Here is a 13,942-nt window from a genome sequence, read left to right on the forward strand (position 1 = left end):
TTGCATGTGCAGGTACATGTGGGCTTGAATTTGTAAGGAGAAAAATACTATACATGATTGTAAATACTTAATTTTGGGGCTCAATGAATTTTTATACAGCTCACAATTGTGTAACTACCACCCAGATAAAGATATACTGCTTTCTAGAAGGCTGCTTTCTGCCATTTCCAAGTTAGTGCACTCCTGCCCAAAGAAATAAATGCTATTCTGACTTCTATAAACATAGTTTTCAGGGGTCCCAGCAGCAGCAAGAGATGGCAAAGTCCATTGCATGCCCGTGTGTGAGACTAAGGAACATTTTTTCTAATATCCTCTTGACCAAATCAAGTAAAATAGACAAAACTAGATTAAATGAGCAGGGTAGGAGAACTCACTAGTTGAAAAGAGCTGCAAAACTACATTGTGAAGCATGATTCCCACTTCTGCTGAAACTGAGTAGGGATAGAAAATATGCCTGTGTATGGTCTCCCCATTTCCACCATTCCCATTGTGAATCAGGTTACATCATGTGATGGCTCAAGCCAGCTTTGTTCACTTACTGGTCTCCAGAACCTAGGCCATTGACTATGACAGCCTCGATAAGTATTTTGTTGAAGGACTGAGTAACAAAACAAGTGATATGTACTTAAACCCAGGTTTCATAATTCCTGTTTGGTGACTTAGAAAACTGCTCTCATCAAGTCTGTGACTGATCTCCCTTTTTCTTTTACCAGTACAAATGTAACATTGGCATCTTACTTTGCCTTTGATCATGTTTGTTACAGTTGGTCATTATTATTTCTAGCGTCTGTGATATTATACTTACCCAATGTTTCTTACATATCACAATTTCCCCTCAGTTATGTGTGTAACAGGAGTATTATAGATGCACAGAAAAAGGAACCTGAGTTAGAGTTCCAGAGTAAGAACATGGATTGTTATTACAAACAGATTGATCCAAGATGACAATCTGTTCCCTATCCTCTATTCCAGGCAAGGGAATGATCTGTATCCTTTTGCCCTTCTCACATCCTCTGTACTGTTTGGTAGTTTTCTGAGGGAGAAATTGTTTATCATACCTTTTTTATTCAATTGTGTTCACTGATAATAATAACAGGTTATATTCATTGAATGACTACAATATGGCAGACACTATGCTACAGACCTTTATTAAATTCTCAACTATCTTTATGTAATTATAGTGTTTTTATTTCCACTCACAGGCAAAGAATGGGAGACTCAGCAAAACTAAGCCATGTTTTCAAGGTATCAGAGAAAATTTGCGACAAACTGGGGCTCAGTCTAAGACTGTGAGTCCAAGCTCATCATCTTTAGTCTGTGCCATCTCAGTGCCAATAAATGTTTCTTTGGAATAGTAGGGTGGAAAATTTCATGGATTTGATATACAAATGACAGATTATATACAACATTCAGTGTCCTCTCATTCAACATTCAAATTTTGCGACTTTTCTCCAGTACAGCTGGTAAGCACTTGCCTAGTTATTTTTGTTACACCTCCAGTAATCAGTGTGATAACATCTTAACCAGAAAACCTATGCCACTTGTAATTTATAAAATGTACTTCCTAATCTGCAGTGAGTGAAGGACAGAATTCTAAAGGGATGACTTCCCCACTCCCTGTATTTCAACACAGTGCCTGTGTCTTCCGATTGAGAGAAGCCAATTGATGTCAGAATTTCCCATGATCTCTTCTCAGATTAGCAATTCCTTTTTCAGAAGGAGCAGAGAATGAGAGAATTGGTGAAATAGAAGTTCATTTTTATACATGCATGTGCGTTTGTGCATGTTTGTGAGCCTCAGGGGAGAGCAAATGAAAATCTTGTCAGGCAATCAAGAAGCAGGAGGAGTAGCTCTTCCATCCCCACTCCAGCAGACACTCACACACCATCATTCGCAGAGGAGTGGGGCTTTTCCTTGCAACAAAGCTGTGGTCAGGAATGGCAACTAGGCTGGCACCGCAGCTCACTAGGCTAATCCTTTGCCTGCAGCGCCAGCACACCAGGTTCTAGTCCCGGTTGGGGCGCTGGATTCTGTCCCGGTCACTCCTCTTCCAGTCCAGCTCTCTGCTGTGGCCCAGGAAGGCAGTGGAGGATGGCCCAAGTGCTTGGGCCTTATACCCCCATGGAAGACCAGGAGGAAGCACCTGGCTCCTGGCTTCAGATTGGCGCAGCACACTGGTGGTAGTAGCCATTTGGGGGGTGAACCAATAGAAAAGGAAGACCTTTCTCTCTGTCTCTCTTTCTCAATAACTCTGCCTGTCAAAAAATAAAAATAAAAAAATAAAAAGAATGGTAACTAAATAAGGGGGCAGGGTGAGAAGAGGAGTGTTATTTCTTTAGATCTGTTTTACAATACGTTTTCTCTGTGGTAGATCATAGAAGAAAATAGTTTATTGTTTTTTTCCTCTATGGACAGAGAAAACTGAAGAATATAATTATATTCTTGTTTAGGAGTTTGTAAAACACAGTAGAGGTGGGGAATCTTCTTTTCTGTCAAGAGTTATTTGGACACTTATAACATCATTACAGGGCCAAATGAAATTATCAGTGTAAACAATGGTCTGCTATAGATTTATTGAATATCTAGTCTCACCTGCATTTGCCTTGGCAGGGCCAATCCAAATGATTTTGCAGACCTTATATAGCCCATGGGCAAGACGCTCCCCGCCCCTGCACATGGTAAATACAACAACAAAAGCAAAGTAAATATTAAACATAAATAGCAACAATCTGCTTTCCCATATAGAACTTTTTATTAGCCTGTGAAACTAGTGATTGAGAGAAAACAGGCCTTCACTTAGAGTTGTGCAAGTTGTCTACTGTGTAAGTCCAGAAGATACAGACCTTTCATCTTCTTGTTTTCATCAATGTGTCTAGCTGTTTTTCCAACTTCTTGACAGAAGGAAATATAGTTTCTTAAGGAATAAATGCCTTTTTATCCTTAATTCACCAAAATTCACTCTTCACAGATGTTAAGAAAATATCACCAAATATCTCAAAAATGTTCTTCACTGGTATTGTGAGAATTCTGCAAACCAAGTCATAGGGCTTTTAAGGCAATAAGCTGAGTTGTATTCCTTCAGGGTTTTTTAAAGACATAAAATTGGTGTTCCAAGAAACATTAAATTCAATTGCTCTTAGATAGTCCAATGCCTTCAACTGGAGACATTTTTTTTTCCTTCTTTAGAACTTAATAAAACCAATCAGCAAACAAATGGGTTTCATCTTTGACCTGGGACAATGAGCCATGCCAAGCATCAGGGTTCTTTTTCCCAAAGTAGTGGGACTTGTGGACTTCATTGCTTTTAGGAGTCCAGTTACTTATGAATTTATAGAAGTAGCCTGCTGCAATTATTAGATGATGGGCTGATAGATGGCATGGCTTAGATGTAGCTTTGACTTTGGCACGTCGGTGGCTTCTATCTACTCTTGTCTCCTTACATGGAAAACTGTAGTTCACCTAGATGTAAGAGTTAATAGGCTACTGACTCTCAATTTCAAACCCATTCCTCCTTACTATTTTATGATATTAGGGCTGAAGCCCTGGGTACCACATTTTGTTTTAACCAACAACTATAGACTCTGTGCATAGGGGGCACTAGAGGAAAACTGGAAAGCTGGAGGAGGAGGAAAGAATTGGCTCTTCCCATTTGCTTCCTGTTCCTGTTGTATGTCAGTTCGGGCTTTCTGTGTGTTCTCGTGGTATCAGCATGGCAACAGTTCTCCATCCCAGGACAGCTGTGCATTCCAGAACCAGCAGTGCATTCCAGGTTGTCCTGCCTGGTGCCAACTCAAGGACTCCACACCAGCCAATGCTCCTTTGTGCAGAGGTCTGGTTTTAGCCTCACAGAGGTGTCCTCAGGGCTAAATTTTGTCTCTGCAGGGGTCCTTCAACAGACCTTCAGATTTTAACAAATACACCCGTTTCCCTGTTTTTCTCCCAACCCCAAAGGTGGCAGCTACATTTGGCAGTTGTTATCTTTGTGTTACCTTGGTGCCCCTTTTGCTTGTGTTTAAATACTTCTATGTTCTTTCTAATTTCTTCATATTAAATGTATCTATTAGAGTCTCTTAAGTACTAGTTCTTCATTGGCTCCTGCTTGACGCAGAAAAATACACTAGCTAAGCTCGATGCATGTATTTCTTGTGTATCCTGTGTGTTCTTCCATATCTACGTTCTTTGTTTGGTGTTTGTTTTGTCATGTAGGTTGGTTTTTTCCTACATAGTTTACACATCTGCCTTTGGCCTGAAGAGTAAACATCGATTCCATTTCTACAGATCAGACTTATAGGCTCTTTATATCACTCTTCCCCCCTTCCTTTTCTTTTTCTTATTGAAGCACACTATTCTCTTGCACTAGCAGTAGCTTGTTTGCTTATGCTAAAAACATGTTTCCAAAAATATTTCACTTTTCTCTTAGTATTAGTGGAAAAGATAAGCAAACCACAGCCCTCCCTGAAACTCAGGATGGAAGGAGTAGGAGGAGAAGTAGGAAAAGTGACAAATAAAATCATGCATTCTGCAGGCACCTGTCTGAGCGCCTCCTGATGTTCCAGGGAAGATATGGAGCTCAGTGGTGCCATATCCCCAAAGCTTTCGTGAGAAGGCAGAAATTCAGTGTCAAATGTCCTGAATGTAAATGCTTACACTATTTGAGAAAGAATATTAAATAGTGTCCTTGATGAAAGTGTGAAGTACAAATAATTATTGTGCATCAGATCTTGCCTGTGGTTACCAAAATTTCTTCAAAGTTTCCAAAGCCTGTTTGTGTCAGCCAGATGTTTATGCATACCCACAGGAGAAGTTTGTTTCTTCAAAGAATAGTGGAGAATAGTGATTGTAGGAAAAAATAATCTTATTTTTTTAAAAAGATTTATTTATTTATTAGAAAGGCAGATTTACAGAGAGGCAGAGGCAGAGACAGAGAGGTCTTCCATCTGCTAGTTCACTCCCGAAATGACACCAAAGGTGGGAGCTGGCCAATCTGAAGCCAGGAGCCAGGAGCCAGGAGCTTCCTCTGGTCTCCCGCTTGGGTGCAGGGGCCCAAGGACTTGGGCCATCCTCCACTCCTTTCCCAGGCCATAGCAGAGAGCTGGATGGGAAGTGGAGCAACCTGGACTTGAATTGACATCCATGCGGGTTGCCGGCACTGCAGGCGACGGCTTTACCCACTATGTCACAGCACCGGCCCCTAATCTCCTCATTTTATATTTTAAATTACCCAAACATAATTGACATATCTCTCCAAATTCTATACTCACAGCAGTGGTTGCAGATTGCAGACTCATGAATGGTGTAGCAGTCAGCTGCAGAGGGCTGCTGCTGTTCTCAGAGGGACCTCTAACAAGTTTTCGAGAATATCCATGAAAACATTTTTCTGTAGCATAAAAATCTGGACCTTTCCAATGGCAGTGATTTGAATGCACCTTGGATTAATGATATCCTTACATATGACATGATGGTGGATTGCAAATATAGTGCTTACATTGAGAAGATTCTAGTTTTGGTTTGAATTTAATTTATCAACAATCATTAATTTAATGGTACTGTATCATCCCTGGCTGATTGATTAACTCTGAAGACTGCTTTTCTCCCTCTTCATTTTTCAAGCTATTTCAGTTCCGCTAATTTCTTTCCCCATTTTGCCAGATTTCTACCTGTCAGTGTATAAGGGGACTTAAAAATTTCACGAAAAATGTATATGAAAAAAGGTACATAGATTTGAAAATCTCTTCCACAAAAATAAACATATTTTAATTGTTTTTTTAAAACTTTTGTGCTTCCCCTATATTACTGAATTTTCACTACAAACTTACCTAGATAATCTTGCTAATATCTTCCACCGATATCCTTAAAAATAATAAAGTATTATTTTTCTTTACCTCCTTCAGTAAACTCTTTGTATAATTGGCATCTATAATTCCATATTTTTGTTTCCTTCTCAAAATTTAAGCAAGGCTTTTCCATTGTCTTTTCTGAAAACTTTATATTTTTAATGCTCATTCATAAGACTATTTCTCTTTTGCTACACCCTTTTCCTATAACATTTTATTGCATTTTAATCTTTGATTTTAGTCTATGCAGTGATAGATCCTTAAATTATACATTTGGATTCTACCTCTTCCTACATGACTGTTGGACATCTTCAGATGGCTGTCTAGTAGGCATGTCTGCTACCTCAAAGTCACAAAAATTGACCCTATTGTCTTTTTTTTAACAATTTTTCCTTTTGCCCATTGATTTTTTTATCTCTTACTGTTAAGATTTTTTAATTTTTAATTTTTTAAAGCTTTTATTTAATGAATGCAATTTTCATAGGTACAACTTTAGGAATGTAGTGGATTTTCCACCCATACCTACCCTCCCTCCCCCACTCTTGTCCCACCTCCCACTCCCTCTCCCATTCCATTCTTCTTTAAGATTCATTTTTGATTAGCTTTATATGCAGAAGACCAACTCTATACTAAGTAAAGACTTCATAACACACAATGTAAAAAGCGTTGTTTGAGAACAAGTTTTACAGTTAATTCTCATAGTAAACTCATTAAGGACAGAGTTCTACAGGGGGAGCAGGTGCACAGTGACTTCTGTTGTTAATTTAACAATTAACACTCTTATTTATCACCCGAGGCTCTTCCCATGAGCTGCCAAGGCTATGGAAACCTTTTGTGACCACAAACTCCATTAGTATTTAGACAAGGCCATAAGCAAAGTGGAAGCTCTCTTCTCTCTTCAGAGAACAGTACATCCTTCTTTGATGGTCCCTTCTTTCCACTGGGGTTCTGTTAGATTCCTAAACTTGGGTATCCAACTTAATTTCTCTCCTTCTTTTTCTCCTATAGATAGCCAGTAAAATGGTCTTTTCTATCCTTACCTCTTAGTATTTCTCAAGTCTCTAATTTCTCCCCATTCTAGACATGGCTATCATTTTAATTGAGATAATAACTCCTTTCACCTATATTCCTTGCATCTTGTGATACAACCTATATATTGCATCTTGTGAAGAAGTACTTCTGGCTCAAGTTCTACTTTAAATCAACTTATTCTCCATACTGTAGCCAAATAAATTTCTATGGAATCACAACTTTAACCCATACTCATGCATTGACTTGGCTTATAAGGTTTTTGTTCTCTGTCCTATGATGGACTATACAGTCTTTTTCCCCCTGTATTTTCCTTTACTTCCTCACTGCTTTGTTCAACGGCATTGTCTTCATTTCAGTGAATGTGCCTTGTCCTTGATACTCACATATTAACTCATCAGAAAGCCATTCCTGACTTTATCCTGCAACATGTTTTATATTCCCTTCTGTATTTCCTTTTTTTACTTATTGGAGTTGAAATTATTGATTTGCTGGTTTTTTAGTTAGACAGGAAGAATATAAAGATCATAAGCTATGTAGAAACTTAAGTTAGCCCATATAGATTATACAAAGCTATATGTTAGACATTTTCTAAAGATTGACTGAACTCATGGGGGGAAAATAATTAAGATTGATTATTAATGTCTACTTTGAATCAGAGAGTAATAGGCATATTTTTTCATCATGTGTATCACTTTACACATGATCATTCTCTATGCAGCATTATCTCATTTTTTTCAAATGAGAAAAATAAGATTGTTAAATTATGATAGTGGGATACATAATAAATGATGAAGAGTGGTGTTCATTTTCTTAAAAGATTTTTTTTTTTTATTTACTTGAAAAGCAGAGTTATATAGAGAGGAGGAATGGGGGAGAGAGAGAGAAAGAGAGAGAGAGAGAAATCTTCCATCCATTGACTTACTCCCCAGATGTCCACAATGGCTGGAGTTAGGCCATGCTGAAGCCAGAAGCATGAAGCTTCTTGCATGTCTCCCACATGGGTGGCAGGGGCCCATGTACTTGGGCCATCTTCTGTTGTTTTACCAGGTGCATTAGCAGGGGGCTGGATTGGAAGTGAACAGCCAGGACTTGAACCAGCACCCGTAAAGGATGCCAGTATCACAGAGGCTTAACTTGCTACACCACAATGCCAGCCCCAACTTGATGTTCTTTAATCAGAAGCCCATATAGTTTCCAGAAACATGATTATCATTCAATATTTACAGAATTAAACAGATTAATGTTAGTAACTGATATACATCCAGCTCAATGTCAGATATTATAAGAAAAAAGGCATTGTTCCTAACCCCAAGAAAGTCTTGTGAATGTGACAAAATATTTGAAGTAATAGACTGGACTATATTCTGCATCCTGATTATCAGGATAAACCCAGTAACAGAAAGGAAGAGGAGGCATTTAGAAACTGCAAGGCTGTGATAATGGTAATGTGCAGGCACATGCTGTGTAATCTCTTGGGCAGAGTTAATTATTCTTCATTAAGATAAATCTCATTCTGTTTAAGAAAAACCAATTACCTCACATCCACTGGGCCCTACAGTTTCCAGCATCCCTGTAGTTCTCTACAGTGACTTTGCCTTTGTCTTTGGAGTTGCAGTTAAATAGAATTATCCCCTTTCCCCTGAACAAAGGACCAAAGAAAGTACTAGAAAGACCTTTCATTCAAATTCAGCAAGGTACACATAGGATTCTTATTTAGCACTTAATAGCTTCAAATTTTGTGTACCTGACATACTTCCTTTGAGTCTTACTTCATCTGTGAAATTGAGGATAAAACCTACTCCCTAGGATATTTAGAAGATTACATGAAATAATAACTTCTAATGGCATGAAATAGATGACCATAAAATAGTGAGAACCACGACCGTATTGACAATGATGATGATGTCAATGATAATAATGACAACGGGATATGCATGCTGCTTCTGCCAGTGACCTTGGTTAAAATGTAGACTCACGTGCTAGTATTGTGGCATAGCAGGTAAAGCCACCACTTGCAATACAGCATCTCGTATAGGTGCTTATTGTAGATGAGATCACTCAAAGGGACTAAATAGAAGAAAATCCAAAAAAGGCTCCCAAGTGTATAAACATTGAACTTGGAAAAAAATTAGCATAAAGAAATAGCACATTTAGAAGTCAGCTCTGAATGATGAGAGGGCCAGTAAGTGAAAATTGTTTATGAGAGCCTTCTGAAGTTTTATGGAAGAAAGAGAAGTTCAATGCTGCAAAGTATGAATGCAGGGTCAAGTGCTGAAACCCATAAGTGATAGGATTTCCTATTAAAATGTTATCCATAGCCTTCATTAGAGCAAGAGCAGACACTGTGCTGAATCTTTATGTACAGTTGCATTTAATTTATAATCAACTGATTACACAGGTAATGCAATCCTAATTTTACAGATGAAGAAACAGTAGCTAATCCAACTCACAATCATGCAACTAGTTTTGGATAAAGCTCTCATTCATTCAGACCTAGGAAAGCTGATGCTAAAACCTGCACTATGAGTAACTAAGCTCTACTGTGCCACCCACTGACACATTTAATTATTTTTCAATTCAACACATCTCTGAACAGTTCAGAGGGTTTTTTTTTTTGTCCTCTAATTTTCATAAACACAAATGCTAATTCTCCAATGTTATTCTCAAGCACCATCAGGACTGAGAACGTATGTTGATACATGCTGCCCCACGTTTTTATCCCAAGCCAAGGTACCCCAATGTGTCCTGTAAATTTCATTCAATAAATGATATTGAAAAGAATTGGGCATTTAGAGTGTTAGAGTAAATACAGACCAGACAGACTGTCTTCCAATGACATAAGTAACAGATCAAAGAACAGTGTGACTATTAGCTATGCTTCCTGCTTTGAAGTATTAGATCATTGTACTTCCCTAAGATTTGTGTGTGAAATTTCCAAGGTTGTAAGAATAGGACACACACTGATCTTGATCCATCCATAATGGGTTAATAATGCATAGTCCATACTTAATGCATGAGAAAGCAAACCACAGAAATTGCACAAAAGAGGTCAGACTTGCATCTCTGGTGGGCAGTTCCTTTGGAGCCTATAGCCTAGGACAAGCTATTGTGGAAGAAAAATGCTTTTCATCTTCCTGCTAATAAATAAATCACCAGTTGTTTTATATTTTAAAACATCTGAACAGTACTCTAGGGCTTCTTAAAGGCTCATTCTCTGTTTCCATTGGTGTGAAAGCCATTCTTTTAATTGTGTACATAATCACCTGCATAAGCAATGACATGGGTTTTGCATCATTCTGAAAAGTTGCCTCACATATATCTTTTGCATAAGGCTGGCTGCTATGGTGCAGTCAGAAGAGAAATAAATCTAACCATCTTGGTAACAGCCTGAGCAACCAAAAGTGGGCAACATAGATGTCTTTGAGAAAATGCAATCTTGGATTCTTTGACAGTATAATTATTACATTCTATCAGCTTATTCGACTTTTTCATAAAAATCACTTACTACTTCACAAAGATATTATTTTGCATCAAATATCACTTGGAGAAATATTAATATTTTAGGAACTTCTATATTAAAAATGGTTAATGCACTAAGTATGTAAGATGCACTAACCTGAGAATCCTCCCATCTGGAAAGTTTTTCTCTCCCAGCTTTCTTGAAGTATAATAAGTACATAAAAACTGAACATGAAGTGTACAATTTGATGAGTTTATATGTATGTGTGTGTGTGTGTAATGTTCATTTTACCATCACAATGATCTATCTAGTAAATGTTTATCTCCTCTAAAAGCTGGATACCTCACTCCCAATGTATCAGAAACAGCAAGGGGGGTTGGATTAAAAAGCTACCATCTGCTCTTTGGTGATCAAATAATCAATAACTCAATTAAAAATGATTTTAACATCAGCGATTATGAAATTGAAAAAATTTTCTTCAAAAATGAACTTATATGTTATTTTATGCTATTTTTAAACAAATCTACAGCTTTCTCTTATAAACACTTTTCTCTTTGTGTTGAAGTACATGAGCACTGGAAAAATAAATATTTATATTTTCAGTTAACTTTTAAAATGCATTTACCAAAAGTAAAATTCACCCTGTGAGTTTTGATGAACACATTTAGTTTTGTAACCACCATCATAATCAAAATACAGAGCAATTCTTTAACTCTCTCCCCAAATTTGTGCTACCCCATTTATAGTCAGGCTTTACCTCCATTCACAGCTCCAGGAAACCAGTGATATGTTTTCTATTTCTGCAGTTTTGCTTTTCACACTATTGTATACTAATCCCTGTTTCTGACTGATGAATAGTAGTCCATTGTATGGAATATCACAGTTTGTGTTTCCTGAAAAATCATTCGTGATAGCATAATGATCATGATTATATTGGTGTCTGACATTGTGTTAATAATTCCTATGTGTCAGAAATTGGTCTAGCTCTGTCAACATACTGCTTCCTTTAATTTCCTCATCATATGTGATAAGCAATACCCTTATCCCACTTTAGAGAATAGCAAAAGTAGATGAAGAATATTAAGATTCTTCTCTAAGATCACACAATTTGTAGATGCCAAAGCCGATATTTGAATCTGGGTAGTCTGACACCAGAACACAGCATAGTATCCACTGCCATCAGCTGCTTCCCAGCTATGAATTAATGATCATTTGCCCTTGGACTCCGTGGCAAATAGTTCAATTCATTTTCAATGAATAAGATAGGCTAAGGAAAATGAGGCTAACAGATATTATGAAATTTGCTCTAAATCACTTTGACAATATTACCTAATTTTCAACTAAACTATGAACTCTGGTTCTTGTACCTTTAAGGTTATTTGATTTTTATCGTTTTCTATATTTCAATTTTTTATTATTTCCTCCTATGACATCACATTTCCAATTCATCTCAGCATGCACAGAGCCTTTTGGAGTTGAAATTACTTGTTGGGCTTTGGTACAAATCGTCTTCCAGGCTTTAAGATAAGATAATAAAATATATTTGGTACAAAAGAGACCCTGTCTCTATCTTGATTTATCTCTGCCTGTGAGAAATTGAAGGGATAAAAGGAAAAAAAAAAAAAAAACAGCTGTCCTGAATCCAGCTGCATGTAGCTTATATATAGAAATAAATATGTGTGTGTGTGTGTATTCATTTTAATTCTGGGTCATTACTCAAGAGGTTAAATCTTTGTTCAGAATAGAGATAAAAATAAATTTTGATGCTGGATTGCATACATTATCACCTTATCATGGACACTGTAGAACACTGGAAGCAACAACCTCCAATAGAGACATCTAAAGGGAGAATGTGATTGTATTTTTCATTTGTAGTAATAATGATGTACTCAGCTTACATCTTTAAGTCATTAAGCACGTTAAAGAAGCATGTCTTCACTATTTTACATGTTTTAATTAACCCTCACATTATTTAGGACATAAACAGTATGTCGATTTTATTGAGGCACAGCACAGAGCAAGCAAATTGAAGGTATTAAGGTCAAAGTCATGACATACTAGAAATAATAACATTTCACAGTAGAGACAGATCTGTGAAAAGAAAGACCAGGAAACAATCCAGTAAACTCCATAGCCTGAGATTTCAAAAACATTTCACCCTTGAACATTCCAGAAGTCCTTCAAAATATTAATTTCTCAGTTTCCACATAAGAAACATGCTTGTATCTTGAACACTCCCTATTCTGAACAAATTGAGTTTGAATTTGAAACATGAAGGAATCTATGAAGTCTGGAAGGTGCCTGCCTTTTCTGAAAAAACCTGAACATTCTGTACTAGAAACTACGCCAGAGGACAAAAGGAATTTTTTTTTTCTTTTTAAGATTTATTTATTTATTTGAAAGTCACTGAAAGAAAAGGCCACCACAAAACACACCAAACACCTGAGTAAGGGAGAAGGTTTGTTGTCGAGTGGGGGAAACCCGACAGGGAACCTCCCCCTGCACAGAGAGAACAGCAGCCTGTACTGGCAGAACAGGTCTTCTACAGCTTTGCAGAGGTAAGAAAGTGGGAGTGGCAAATCCCATTAGGGTGGGGTTGGAGCTGACACTTGTGATTGGGCCCTCTGGTCACCTGACTTCTAGTAAGCCAGGCTGGGTTTAGGAAGATAGCACCAGTTTACTAACAGTCACAGTTACAGAGAGAGAGAGAGAGGCAGAGAGAGAGAGAGAGGCAGAGAGAGAGAGAGAGAGGGCTTCCATCCACTGGTTCACTCCCCAATTGGCCACAACAGCCATAGCTGTGCCAACCCAAAGCCAAGAGCCAGGAGCTTCCTCTGGGTCTCCCATGCTGGTGCAGGGGCCCTAGGACTTGGGTCATCTTATACTGCTTTCCCATAGCATAGCAGAGAGCTGGATGAGAAGTGGAGCAGCTCGGACTACAACCTGCATCCATATAGGATGTTGGCACTGCAGGCGTTGGCTTTACCTGCTACGCCACAGCACCGGCCCCAAAAGGTATTTTTTAAAGTGGGATAATGACAAAACCAACCTTGAAATGGAGCAGAATGGGATTATGGGATCATTTCTAGGCCTTCAGACTAGTGGTATATATTAACTACTTGTGTTATGACCTTTATCTGAATATAAGCAGTTTTTGGGTCTTGTTTTGGTTTTGGTTTTGGTTTGTTTTGCAGATAAGCAAAACAGTGCAGAATGGGCTAGCTTGTCATGAAAGCAGTGAATTTAAAGACTACTGCATCCAGTGGGTTATTTGGCCAGATGCAAAGCAAGGTTCCCTCCACTTCTGAGACTAATGTGGAAGCTAGTTTCAACTTTTCTCTAACAGTTTTATTGTGGTAAATTTGACATATATAAACTGTTCACATCAATTTAAGTGTTTTTGTTTTCTTTTATCATTTTAAATCTACAATAGTGTTAATACAAGGGTATTTCAAAATGTTCATGGAAAAATAAAACTAAGAGGTAAAAGTATAAAATATAGACTTTATTTCTAACAATAAGATTCACCAATTTCCAGACACTTTTTTAAGTGATAATGGGAGAAGTCATATTAGTGAAATGGTGCAGTCTTAGCTATGGCATGATCTATACCTTG

Source organism: Oryctolagus cuniculus, chromosome 15 (assembly GCF_051225735.1).
Source record: "Oryctolagus cuniculus isolate XC-2025 breed Fujian yellow rabbit chromosome 15, ASM5122573v1, whole genome shotgun sequence".
In the NCBI taxonomy this organism is placed as follows: Eukaryota; Metazoa; Chordata; class Mammalia; order Lagomorpha; family Leporidae; genus Oryctolagus; species Oryctolagus cuniculus.